Below are 13,328 nucleotides of genomic sequence, written 5' to 3' on the forward strand. Positions count from 1 at the left end.
ACAGCTCCACAGCCCAGATTGGCTGTCCCCCTGGCCCCTCTCCTCCTGGGAGTGATTGATGTCAAAGCACTGACTGGGCCTGGACTGGCCTGACACCCCTCCAAAGACTGGAACAGAGGCCTGGACACTGGGCTCAGACCTCCCAGCCCTAGAGGCAGCGGGCATCCTTCTTTATACAGGGCACACACACCTGAGAACTTTCTAGAGAAGACTGCATTCTTGCTTCATTACTGGCCACCTTCCTGTCACTCCAAAAACTCTCTCTGTATATTACACAGACTACAGGCACACCCGGAGCCAGGTCACCTTCTGCCTGGGTGTCAAGAGATCTCATGCCAGTCCTGGTTCAGCCACCAGTGCATGGCCTTTCACATCCCCTCTCATGTCTCCCACTGTATGATGAGACTGGACACATCAGCCTCTTGGTCTGCACGGCTTCAGACCTTCTGGATCTCACCTGCCTCCTGCTCCAGCCACCTGGGTACCTGCGGGGGCCAGCTCTGAGTTCTCATCCACAGTAGGAAATGGTGGGATGCAGGGACCTAAGGATAAGCCCCCCGCCTCCCTCCCCGAGGAGGAGTATGTGCCACTTCTTGAAGCCAGGACCCAGGGGTCTGTCATCAATCCCACTCAAGCGTCTGTTCTCCATCCCAGCCCGTGCTCTCCCTTCTCCATCACTCCATCTCCCGAGGGTCATACTGTTACCAAAAGGTATGTGGGGGAAAGGGGGTGGTCCAGCCGCTTGCCACTCAAAAGCCAGTAAACAGGCCAGACTGGTGGAAACTTCACTTTATCTCAGATGCTGGCAGCTGGAGCGGGGAAGGTGGCAGACATCTGTCCAAAGGCCGATTCCCACCCCCCAACAAGCCGGGGTGATAGCTCTTTTAGATGGGGCGGGGGTGGGCTGTTACATGCAGAAGCAGCACAGTCATCGCTGACAGTCATCTGCAAACTGATCGTCAGTGGTCTGACCATCAGCATCTTGATTGTTTCAAGCACAGTTAATCTTCAGTTCCGGGGTCCATTTGTTCCCATTTCTTTGTGGTCCATTCTCAGAACTTTGGCAGCTCAAGTTCTGGGTACCGTCTGGTCCTCATGTAGCTAACTTCTCCATCTGGGGTTTCAGTATCTATAAGACAGCTCACAGGATATGGCTCAGAATATTATCTAGAGCCCTTGAGAAAGAACTAAACATCCTTGACTATACTTAACGACTACATTATTTAGTCTCCTTTGACTGTTTTCCTTTGTTTCAGCATTTCTCACTTCTCTGATTAAACTTATTCATTGATTAAACTTTTTCATAGGCAAAAGGCAGACAGAGGCCATAGCGGGGCGGCAAGAACCATATGGTCCTGCTCCATTTCAGTACTTAGCCCAAAATATTTCACACAGAGGCCAGAAGCCTCGGGCTCCGCTTGGGCAAACTCAGGTTGAGACAGGGTTTGAGAATCTCTCTGGTCTCTGTTTGGTCACATGAGAAGGATGTTCTCTTAAGAAAAAATGCTGAGGCCTGGGTCTCACTCCTGTCAAATCTGCTTTGCATCCCTGTGTGATGAGGCTGAACTCTTGCAGACTTGCACCCAAGATGAAATGAAACAATGCATCTGATGCACTCTGAACAATGCCCATGTCCAGCAGATGCTCAGTAGGGGCCTTTCCAGCTGTCCCTTGGGAGGCGCCGCCTCGCTGGAGGCCCTGATGACAGAGGCACTCAGGTCCACTCAGGTCCCCCACATCTCCCCCTTCCACTAGCCCCCAGATCCAGCGTTCACAGGCTGGATGATACGCGCCCGGAACTGGGGCCAAGACTCCGGCAGGCGCTCAAGATCAACAAGCGTCGGGTTTCCTGGTTGAGAACACGCACGTACACCATGTTCCCTCTCTCCAGAAGGAGGTGGCCACTCCAAAGGCAGCCTAGTGTGGCTCTGTCACCCTGACTCCCTCCCACCTCCCCTCTGCCCTCGGCTTCCCCCCAGCTGCCAGGATCCGTTCACCCGAGCAAACCCGCCACGGCTCCATCTCAGAGTGATGAGGGCCAGACATGACTGTCTGCACCCCCTGGGCCAGCTTCTAACCCTGGGTTCACAAGACCCTGGGGATGTGGCTCTGAAGTACCTCTGATCACATCCCCATTCACCTCCGGCAGTCAAGGCCGAGGAGGGAGGGTGGGAGCCTGGCAGCGAAGGAGCACCAAGACCTCGGACCTGATCCTCAGGGGGCAAGTGAGCCCGGCGGACAGGCAGACACCGTCGCCGCCCCTCCAGCCATCTGGCTAAAGCTGCAGGTTCCCAGTCAGTGGACGGCCAGGGCCCTGCCTGCGGGAAGGTGGCATCATCACCCGACAGCCAGACACACCAGGGAGAAACTCAGCACAAGCCCATCAGCCTTTCAGTGTCAGGCGCAAGGGGTGCTGAGGGGAGGCAGGGGCAGCCCAGGGGGTCCCAGAGGCTCAGTCCTGTAAAAGCCCCACTCCAACTTCCACATCCTACAAGATGGACAAAAATGTGACCAGAAACCGACCCTCCGGCCTGGCTTTAATATTAACCTTCACCTTATCCAGGAGGCCACGTCTGGTCCTGACCCAGACCTGAATCTGAATCATAATGAAATCCAGTCTGCAGCCAGACCTCAGTCTTTCTCCACATAGAGGGCTCAAGAAATCCTTGTGTGACAGCTTACCAAATAGAACTCAGAAACGCTCTGAGAGAAGACTCTGGAAAAGGCAAAGCAGATTCAAAAAGCAGCTCCTCTGCAGGAAACCCATCTGCAACTCTGACCACAGCCCAAGACAGGGCCAGGGGCTCGGGTGTCTGGGAGTCATGCTCCTTCAGTGTCTGGAAATGGGCTGAGGCCCCAGGCACCTGGAGTCAATTAAGGTGTCTGGGAACAGCGGACATAGATATCTGGCTTCCTGTCCTCTGGTCACCTGCACCTGCCTGGAGGCCTCACTGCTCATACTGACCAGCTGTTGATCCTTGGCATGCACTTGGGGATCCCCGCAAGGGCTGGGTCCCCTGCTCAGCACTTGGAGGTGACGTATGTGCAGGTCTTGCCCTCAGGAACCCAGCTGCAGTGGAGGAGGCAAGATTTATTCTACATAAATCTTATGCCTGTTCATCCTACAGGCAATGCACATCTTCTGCAATTCCCAAGCTCATGGGTTAAGAGTCCCACAATGCAAGGCTTTGGAAATCTGCTTTAGGGAACACCCCACGTGCAGCTCCATCTCTTCAGATGGACCCACATGTGTAAACCTTCAGGCCTGTGCATTTGTTTATAATGAGTATCCCTGGGACAGGATGGAAACTGTTCTTGGCCTGTAAGTCTGCCTTCTTCCCGCAGCAGACCTTCATCAGAAAACACACGACCACACATAGGTTGATCAGAGTGCGTGAATGTGGCACAGAGAGCTAGAGAAACCAGTGGGTCCCGAATTCTGGAAGGGCATTGACTAAAAAGGCTCTTGTGGGCATTGCTGGAGTGGGCACAGCCAGTGTTTGCTTCTGTGTGGCTGTGACAGAAATTCTCTTTCTTTCCACATTGTAGAAGATAAGAATACATCTGGCTTCAAATTCTCTGAGACTCCTTTCCTTTATGTGTATCTCCTCATGGTGGCAAAATGGTTGCTGCCTCACCAAGCCTCATAGCAACATTCCAGTATCCCCTACAAGCCTGACAGAGGGAAGCAGGATGGTCAGAGGGAAGGGGACCCCCACGTTGGTGGGTGGGGAAGGCCTGGGTGGGTTCAGAAAAGTACATCAGCTCTTGGGGCTGCCGTGAATGGAAGGAAGAGGTCAAAAGTAAGGGTAGATCACAGGGGATAGATCACAGAGGGCTGGAGGTTCAGCTGAGGGAAAGCTGTGCTCATCCGGCCCCAAAGAAGGATCTGTTCTGTTCTTGCATTCTCATAGTGATGGCTCATGTTTGCACAGAGCCCACGAGTCCAGGCTGCTCTAAATAGTTTACTGGCATTAGCTCACTTACCTGGCACAGAACTCCTCGGAGGTGAAGACTGTTCCCGCCTCCACCTTAGCAGTGAGAAAGCTGAGCAGAGGGCAGACGGTCCAAGGTCACACCGGGAGGAAGTGGCTCCCAGGCTGTCTGGCTTCAGAGCACAGGCTCTGAGCCTCTACCCCACTCGACCACAGAAGCATCTTTGGGTGGCTGGGGCCTGGAACAGAAGTAGCCCAAGGCTGCATCCTCTGACCTCCTCGATTCTCCTTGACCCTCAGGGAGGCGCCTCTCCACTCCCAGCCAGGTGAGGATGCTGCTGACCTGGCTCTTCAAACCAAAGCCTTCAGAACTCCAGGCCCTCAAAGGCAGCTTGTCTTCCAGAGACAAAGCAGCAGACGCCAAGCCCCAGGGGGTGGGCTGTGGGCCAGGGACATGGTTTGGCTCCAGAACATCATAGAGCAATTTGCAACACCTTCAAACCTCCCAGAGCAGCCAAGAGAGGTAGGTGAGGCACAGGTCTGCGGGAGGAGGGCCAGGTGTTGGCTTACCTGGTCAGGGGGTGGGGGTGGGGGGGAGGAGAGGAAGGCCCTGGCGGCCCACCCCTCCCACCAGCACGCCGGCATTCTCTTCCACGCAGGGCATTGCCTGGGGCTCCCACAGCCAGGTCCCAGCCTTGGCGGTCCCACCTGTGAGATCCATCAGCTCCCCAGCTTAGTCTCCGGGCTGCAGGGGTCTTCAAGGTATGAGAGCACGCATGCAGGTGGGGAGGCTGGCTGTGACCGGCCCACCAGGACCATCCATCACCTTCAGCACTGTGGGCTCAGCCTGGGTTACCTGCCTCTGAGCAGATGCAGTGGATCATGACTGGATGGTTTAACGCCCTCATTTAAGACAACTAACGTTTCCCCTAGATCTGCTGTAGGCCAGGCATGATCTTATGAGTTTACTTCCATTTACCTCCCTCTCAGTTCCATAAACACCTACGGGATAGTACTACGCACCAGGCACCCGGCGGGTGAGCCAGGCCCAGGGTATCCCCACCATAACCTCCAAGGGATGGACCGCCATTCAGGCTTTAGAGAAGTGACACTGAGGCTCAGAGAGGCCAAGCAGCTTGCTCAGACTCGCACGGCAGCCACAGTAGGATTTGAACCCCATTGTGAACAACCCCAGGCTCTTGGGCTCAGTCCTGCGGAACAAGGCAGGGGGCACAGGGCCGAGCGGCTGAAGCAGGATGGTTGTGGGGGTGGGTGGTTGTGGAAGGAGTGGGCCCTCGAAGAAGAACAGTGACTCACCCGCTGGGAGACGTCATCACAGGTTACAAAACAGGCCTGGCCCATGCCAGACACTTCTCCCTGACTCGTTTCTGTTTCTTCCCTGTCCTTCCACTCCCTGCTCCTCGGGCTCCTGGAGTACATTCTGTTCTTGCTGAACGGAGCAGGGCCACTGGGTTGCCCCATGAACCGAGGGCCCTTAACCACCGGGATCATCACTCCAGGCCGGGAGGCCCTGGGAGATGCAGTTGAAGGTGCGTCCAGAGCCCAGGCTGCCCAACCTGCAAGTCTGCAGGGCTCCCCTTGCTAACACTCAACTTAGTGCCAGGGCTGTTCCAGCGCCAGGCGACCTTTCAGTCTGGCCTCCTCCACGCCTCCCAGGCGCTCGGCAGAGAAACGCTGCTCAGATCAGCTGAGCCCTGGGCTGTTCCATTGCCGGGGCTGCCTGCTCTGCAGTCTGGCCTCCTCCACCCCTCCCAGGCGCTCAGCACAGAAACCCTGCTCAGACGACGACACACACCACCCATCTCCACACCCACAGGCTGCCCGCAACACTCCCTACAATTCCCTAATGTTGGTCATGGTACTGGGGTTGCTCTTGCATTTAGGAAACTCTCACTAAACTATTTAGATGTAAAAAGTCATCATATCTGCAACTTATTCTGAAACTCTTTAGAAAAAATAAATTTTGAGAGTTATAGATAAATGATGAGGAAGATGATAGATAATGTATAGATAGATGATAGATATGGGGAAGAGACGGAGAGAAGGTAAATGTGGCAAAATATTAACATTTCAAGGAATTTGAGTGAAGGATATTGGAAATTCTTTGCACGACTTTTGCAACTTTTCTCCAAATTTGAAATTACTTCTTTAAACATGCAGAAAAATTAGAATAGGGAAATAAGTTTTCAAACCCATCCACCTAGAGCTTCATCTCCAGAAATGCCCTCCCAGTCATTGAGACTGGGTGTGGGGCCCCTTCCAGGCCCTCCCCAACATCTTCATGTCCTGAGTCACACTGCATTTTAATGAACTGTTTGCCACTTAAGCCAGTGAGTGCCTGGAGGACAGGGACTGTGTCGAATCCAGATCTGTGACCCGAATGATGTGTGTGTCTCTGCCTCTGGGCTCAGTGCTCTGAAAATACAACAGCAAGATGAGATGGTACCCCGTGTCCAAAAGCTCGCAGTGGCCTAGGGAAAGGAGAGGAGAGAATAATAAATCATGACACCTGTCATGGACCTTGCAGACATGCCACGTGGCTGCCAGCAGGCACTCTGGCCGGAGCTACTTTCCTGAGCCACCCAGTTACCTCCCCTCTCCCCCACCCCACCAGCTGACTCCAGTGAGCTGAGCCTGGGCCCAGGATCTCCGAGAGCCAGTGTCCCTCCAGGGCACTGGAAATCTGCAGAGAGGAAAGGCCAGGCTGCTGAGAGCCAGGGAGACAGGGAGGAAAGACAGGGTGGAGGGGACCCTGGGAGAGGCCCAACCTTGCCATCTTCTCTCAGGACTTGTTCTTCGTGGGGCATCTACCTGTCCAGGCTCTGCTCCAGGAACAGGTGATACAGCAATAAAGGAAGCAAATCCCACGTTCCAAGGAGCGCCGGTCCTGCTGCAGGAGACAGTCAGCTCCGCACACCGCGAGCTCTGCGGCCTGGGCTCTCAGCATGGAGAAAATGACTCTGATTAGCGGGCTCTGTGCAGCGGTGGAAGGTGCCGGTCCAGCCCCGAGAGGGTGGGCATGCGGCAGAATCGGGGCCTCCAGCGGGGACACTGAGCCAGACCCTATTCTCACGCTGCCACCACGGAGGTGCTGAGAGACCCTCCCCCGCCTCCTTTGAGAGGTACACCTGCCTTTGTCCAGAAGCGGCAGAAACCGCTGACCAAGACCTTGGCCAGGCATGATGATAACCACTCGCATGAGTTGTCTCATAGCAGAAGGTTCCGATAAGGAACGTGCTGCGGAAAACTAAGAATTAGGGCAGGGCCAAAAAGAGGGAGGAGACTCCAGTCTGCATGTCCTGCCAGTCTCCCAGAAGCCTTCTTGCTGGAATCCACCTTGGCTGAGAGATGCGCACACAATGAGGAGAGACCTTGGGTCGGACCAAGCATGAGCCAAGCAAGATGATCGCCCAGGGACAACCCGGAAGCTGAGCCCATCACTTAAAACCTGGGCCTGCAGAGCAGTCCTCCCGGTTCCCTCGCTCGGCGGCCCTCTGCCTGGGCAGCCCTTCCCAACAGAGTCTCTGCTGTGTCATCACGTGTGTCTCCTCCGACAATTCATCTCTGAGTGTTAGACAAGAGCCTGCTCTCGGGCCCCGGAAGTCCCACGGGCCTTCCACCCTCTGTCTGATCGGCCTTGGGTAAAAGCAGTGGTGATCTCGGCTGTGGGACCCCACCCCCACCCCCTGCCCTGCCAGGACTGTCTTCTTCCCCCTGGCCATGCAAGCTCTTCAGTCTGTCCCAAGGTCATCGCCAAGGTTAGCCATAGGCGAGGCGCTTTCCTCAATGGACGTGAGGACTCCCACCCCGCCAGCCTTGGCATAAGTCACTTCAGAGCATCTAGATGCGGGGATTAGGGTCCAAACCTGAAAGAAAGAGGGTCAGGGAGACCTGTACTCCTCTCCTGACCCTCCGTGACCGGTGGCCTCGAGCGAGCCTCAGGTCTCAGTCACCTCCTCTGCGGGGTCCAGGGCCTGTTGAGTGGGTATCCTCAGGCCAGTGTGTTCACTGCTTCATGTCTGCAAGGTGGCGCTTGCACGGGACACTCTGCAGGAGAGCCAGTCTCTGCACCTCTGACTCTGACTCTGTCTGGGAACCAGGATTTCCTTGGCCGGGGATCCGCCCTTGGCCTGCCCTGGGCCCCGTGCTGGGCCCTGGATCCTGGTGGTCGGCCTCACTGAGTCTCATCCAGGTTGGCCTCTAGTTCACCAGGAGTGTGCCAGAGGGCCGGCTGCCTGGCCAGGTGAGTGGCTCTAGGACAAGCTGCAGGTCTACACAGCGCATGGTGGGAACCAGGAGGGAAAGGGTATGGGTGCTCGCAGGGGGCCTGGCAGCAGGGAGCAAAGCTCTGACACTCTCCTGATAACTGGCCTTCCTTCTCCTCTGTTTCCTCATCTGGGAAATGGGTGCAATAGCCCCCATCTGACAAAGCCATTATGAGGATTTTCCGAGAGAATGAAGCACAGAGTCTCGCTCACAGTAGACTCTCAGGAAAGAGCAGTTCCCTGATTTTCGCTTATGAAAGTTTCACATGATGGGGGTGGGGGGAGTGTGTGTAGTGGATACTCAAGAGTATCCCCTGCAGGGATGAAGGACCTTCTCTCCAGGTTGCTGGGTGGGGTGCAGCCCCCCACAGTCCCTGCAAGAATGGCCGCGCTCAAGTCACATCCCCCTGCCTTCAAACCACACGCCTTCCACCTTAGGGTCACAACCCTCCTGGGTGACCAGCATCTAGGGACTGACTGGCAGGTGATGTGAGGGTCGGGCCCTCTTACCCCTTGTGGGGGAAACTGAAATGTGTTCCAGCCTTGAGCTGCCCGTGGGGCCCTTGGAGGCCCCACTGGGACTGCCTGGCAGCCCAACATGTCCATCTGTTTCCTCCTCCCCCACATCCCACTCCCAGTGCCAACCTCAAGACCATTCCCTATTGGAAACTCCCTGGCAATCCAGTGGTTAGAACTTGGCGCTTTCACTGCAGAGAGGCACAGGTTCAATCTCTGGTCATGAAACCAAGATCCTGTAAACCACACACATGGCCAAAAAAAATGCCCAAAACAAAAAAACAAAATGGCATTCCCTGTTAAATGTCCTGCACAATGATCTCTATCCTGGAGTCTGCTTCCCAGATCCCCCAGTGTTCAAAATCTGGATTTATGTAAGAAAAAAAAATCAGATGGGCTTTGTGGCTTTACAAAAGAATCCTTTACTCTCCCCAAAAACTAACTCTTCATAGGCTTTCCTTAAAAGGCGAAACCCGCTGATGTATTTAAACTAGCGCCTGAATAACCCGCAGTGAATGGGCTGTATCCAGGGTAACCTGTGGAAACAAGCGCCTCGAAGGGAGGTCCAGGGGTTACTCCGGAAGCTGGTCAGCATCCTCCAATTCAGAGCTCCCAGGATATAAGACAGGTGCGTGTGCTCCAGAGGCTCTCGGCCCAAGGGAGGACAGGGCAAGGTGAAACCCCTTCGCTGGGGCAAGCCAGGGGCCGTGGGAGTTGGAAGGGGGTGTGTCTGGCCCACCCGTGTTAGAGGCGACCGGGAGGGCCCTGCACCTGCAGGAAGGGAAGGCTGTCCTGGGCAAGGAAGCCATGTGGTCGGGCCCTTTCCACTTAAGCACCCCGTGCCTTTCCTGTGTCATCACGTTGAAACCAGGCGCCCGCCTTTGGGAAGGAGGTACGATTATCTTTAGTCTAGGAGCTCAGAGAAGTGGTCAGGGGTGAGCCTGCCTGAACCCTCCTATTGTTAGAACACACTGTCCAGGTGTGGGCTGTAATGCCTCGTGGTGGGCAGTTGTGGGCTGCCTTTGGCTCCTGGGGACTGGGCACTCCAATGCGGGATCTGGGCCAGCCTGCGGCCAGGGGAGGCAGAGGACCACTCCTGCTGCACCTACTCTGAGGCCTCCTTTGTCTTCAGAGCTGTCAGCAGAGCGGATTCGATGGGCAAGAACAATGGGTGACTGCAGGGGTATTGGCCCAGCTGGACTGCAGGGTTGGGTGGAGATGGGCTGGCCCCCTGGAGAGGGTCCCTGTAGGTGGAGCGCTGACTCTCCTCGCCAAGCAAGCATGAGGAACATGGACCAGAAATCAAGTGCTGCCAACACCTGTTGTGGAGGAGACTGAAAGAAAAGCAGGTGCATCCAGAAGAGAAGATAATAGAAGATTCTTTAGGTCCAGGGGGGAACTGCCGGCTCCAGCTGGGAGCACTGGGCAAGGGGCGGGTTTTGTTTTTTGGTTTGTTTTTTTTTTTAGAATGACATGTTTTACAAACTGAGCATTTCTTTCTCTTTCTGTCTTCTTCAAACCTATTTTATTGTGAAACTTAATGTGAATACAGAAAAGGGCGCGAAACAGACACACAGCTCAATGACTTATAACAAAGCCAACATTCAATAAGATCACTCCCAGGGCAGGAAATGGACCACTGCAATTCCCCAGAACCACTTCCAAGCTGGAATCCTCTCCCACTGCCCCCCGCCCCCACCAAGTTAACCACTAGCCTGACATTCACAGCTATCACTTCCTCACCTTTCTGTTGAACTTGACCACCTAAGCATCCCTAAACATTCCTAGATTTGCCTTCTTTACCAAGCTGGGAAGTTGGGTGACACACCTTCTTCCTTGCTTCTTTCGCTCCCTGTCACATCTGAGATGGTCACGAGCTGATTACCGAGAGACCCTATCAGAGCATCTCTGGAGCCGGGCTGGCTGGTACCCCCGGCAGGGCATTACCTGGGTGCCTTCTTTACCAAGCTAGGAAGCTGGGTAACACACCTTCTTCCTTGCTTCTTTCGCTCCCTGTCACATCTGAGATGGTCACGAGCTGATTACCGAGAGGCCTTATCAGAGCATCTCTGGAGCCAGGCTGGCTGGTACCCCCTGCAGGGCATTACCTGGGCTCTGGGTCTTCCCTCACCTGGGCATCCTGTCCAAACTTGAAGGTGTCTGTCCCAAAACTACCACCCATCTGAAGAGCTCCAGAATTAAATCTGAATTCAGGCTTCACCACTTTCTGACTGTGTGAGCCAGTTGGGGGGCTATTTTTGGCTGCTCTGCGTGGATTGTGGGATCTTAGCTCCCCCATCAGGGATCCAACCCATGTCCTCTGCAGTGGAAGCGCAGAGTCTTAACCACTGGACTGCCAGGGCAGTCCCTGACTGTCATTTTGAGCAGGTACTCGCTTTTGCTGAGACCCCATTACTCCTCTGTAAAATAGTAATAATAGTATCTCCTTGCAAGATGTTTTAAGAACTAAGGAGTTTGGGTAAAGGCATGGTAATGTCTTATCCTCTTAGCCATAATGTCCCTGACTTGATGTGATGTTTAATAAGTTACTTATAAACAACCACTTGTGAGAAGGATCCTTTTCTTCCTTTTTATTTGAAAACATGATGGTATCTATAAAATGCAATGCCATCAGAGTCCCTGGCTGAAAACACAGCTCTATCAAAGTGCTGTCTGCCCCCAAGCTGTTTCCGGGCTTGACAGGAAGAGGAGGAAAGGCCTGCTGCCCTGGGGGAGCCCTGGACACCAACAGCTTGTCCCAAGTCCCTCCCAGAAGGAGCCTCCTAGGGCCTCCTATTCCTCTGGCTTCCACCAGCTTAGAGCAAGGAGTGTCCATGAAAATGTTCCAAAAACCATGATGAACTGCAAGTTTGGGCATTTCAGACCCACCCCAGCAGGATCTGAGAAGGCGCCTCTCTGTAAGCAAAGGCCCCAGTGTTAGAAAGAAAGGCAGACGGAGGTGGCGTCTCTGGGAAAAGACCCACACACCAGGATTTATGGGCAGCCAGTGGCCAGTAGCATGTGGGGCAGGAGCCTAGAGTCAGACTTCCCCCAAGCAGCCCCTATCCCCCACTGGGTGCCCTGTCAAGCCCAAGGCACCTCCTGAATTGATGCCAGGCCTCCCTAGGGGTGGCTGTGTCCCTGCTCCCTGACCTAACTAGCCTGAACCCCGCAGCCTGCCCCAGCCACAGTGCCTTTTGCAGTTAAAGTGTTGAGAACCCTGGTCATGTGGAGATCAATCTTAAAATACAGAGGACAGTGGCCAAAATAAGAAAAATGAGTGAATGGTTGAAATCTAACATCTTTTGTTCCAGAATAGGATAGCTGAGTCTGTTTGCAGTTTTCAGCCGTGAATGAAGACGCCTCAGTCAGCAAGCTGGGCCCCTTGCCATGGGAACTCTTACCCTGGATCTCTTCCGGGTCCCCCCCAGGCGTCGGGCCACTGGAGTGGGGCACAGGAGGCGCCCTCCGTGGGGAAGACGACGTGAAAAGCTGCGAGGGAGACTTGTGCAGATAGAACTCCCTTTCAGGATGCCAGACCACACTTTCTGGCCAGGCATGTACCACATTCGAGTCGGCGTTTTTAAGCCTGGGGTTTTTCCTTGGAGAACAAACACAGGAGCCTTAACTTGCAGGTGCTGCAACAGTTAAATGTGGCCGTTTAAGCACAGAGGGCTATAACCAATCTTCTGGACTACACCATCATGGAAACAACGTTTAACAGACTGTACATATGTGTGCGTGTGTGCTTAGTGGCTCAGTCGTGTCCGACTCTTTGTGACCCCAGGGACTGTAGCCCGCTGGGCTCCTCTGTCCATGGGACTCTCCAAGCAAGAACACTGGAGTGCGGTGCTGTTACCTTCTCCAGGGGATATTCCCAACCCAGGGATTGACCTGGGGTCTCCTGCCTTGCAGGTGGATTCTTTACTGCCTGAGCCACCGGGGAAGCCCCATATATATATGTGTGTGTATAACTGAGTCATTTTGCTATGCAGCATAAATTAACACAGCACCATAAATCAACTATATTTCAATTAAAAAAAAAAATGTGGCCATTTAACTGAGCCTGCCGTGTGATTGGCCTGAACTGTGGTGCATACATTCTGTAAGTGGCGGTGATGGGTATCTGGAAAAAGATCCTCCCAGCCCTGATACTCCTGTCAGCCTTCACTGGGAGGTAGGGACTCGGCTGCCCCCTGGCTGAGGGTGGTTGGGAGCCTGGCCCCTCCAAGCCAGATAACCAATCTCCACTTGCCTCAGGCACCATCCTCTGGGGCAGGGACCTCGGCCCCCTAGGGCTTCCCCTTGACGTGCCCCTGCCCACACCCACCATCCTTACCACTCCAGCTTCCCCCTGCATCCTTGTCTCCTGAAGGCAGCCTTCTCCCTGCTTTCCCGGTCCAACACAGCCCAGCACCCTGGGTGGCCACTGTCCCAGGAAACACCCACTCCCTCCCAGGCAGGGTCCTGACATCTCTGATGTGGAGAGGGCCTGAGTTGGAGGACAAAGCCCTGTCTGAGGACGTGGGCATCTGGGTTCCTTCTCAGCCTGGATGGGCCCCAGTAACCAGGGGGCCTGATGTGTTGCCTC

Source organism: Odocoileus virginianus, chromosome 13 (assembly GCF_023699985.2).
Source record: "Odocoileus virginianus isolate 20LAN1187 ecotype Illinois chromosome 13, Ovbor_1.2, whole genome shotgun sequence".
In the NCBI taxonomy this organism is placed as follows: Eukaryota; Metazoa; Chordata; class Mammalia; order Artiodactyla; family Cervidae; genus Odocoileus; species Odocoileus virginianus.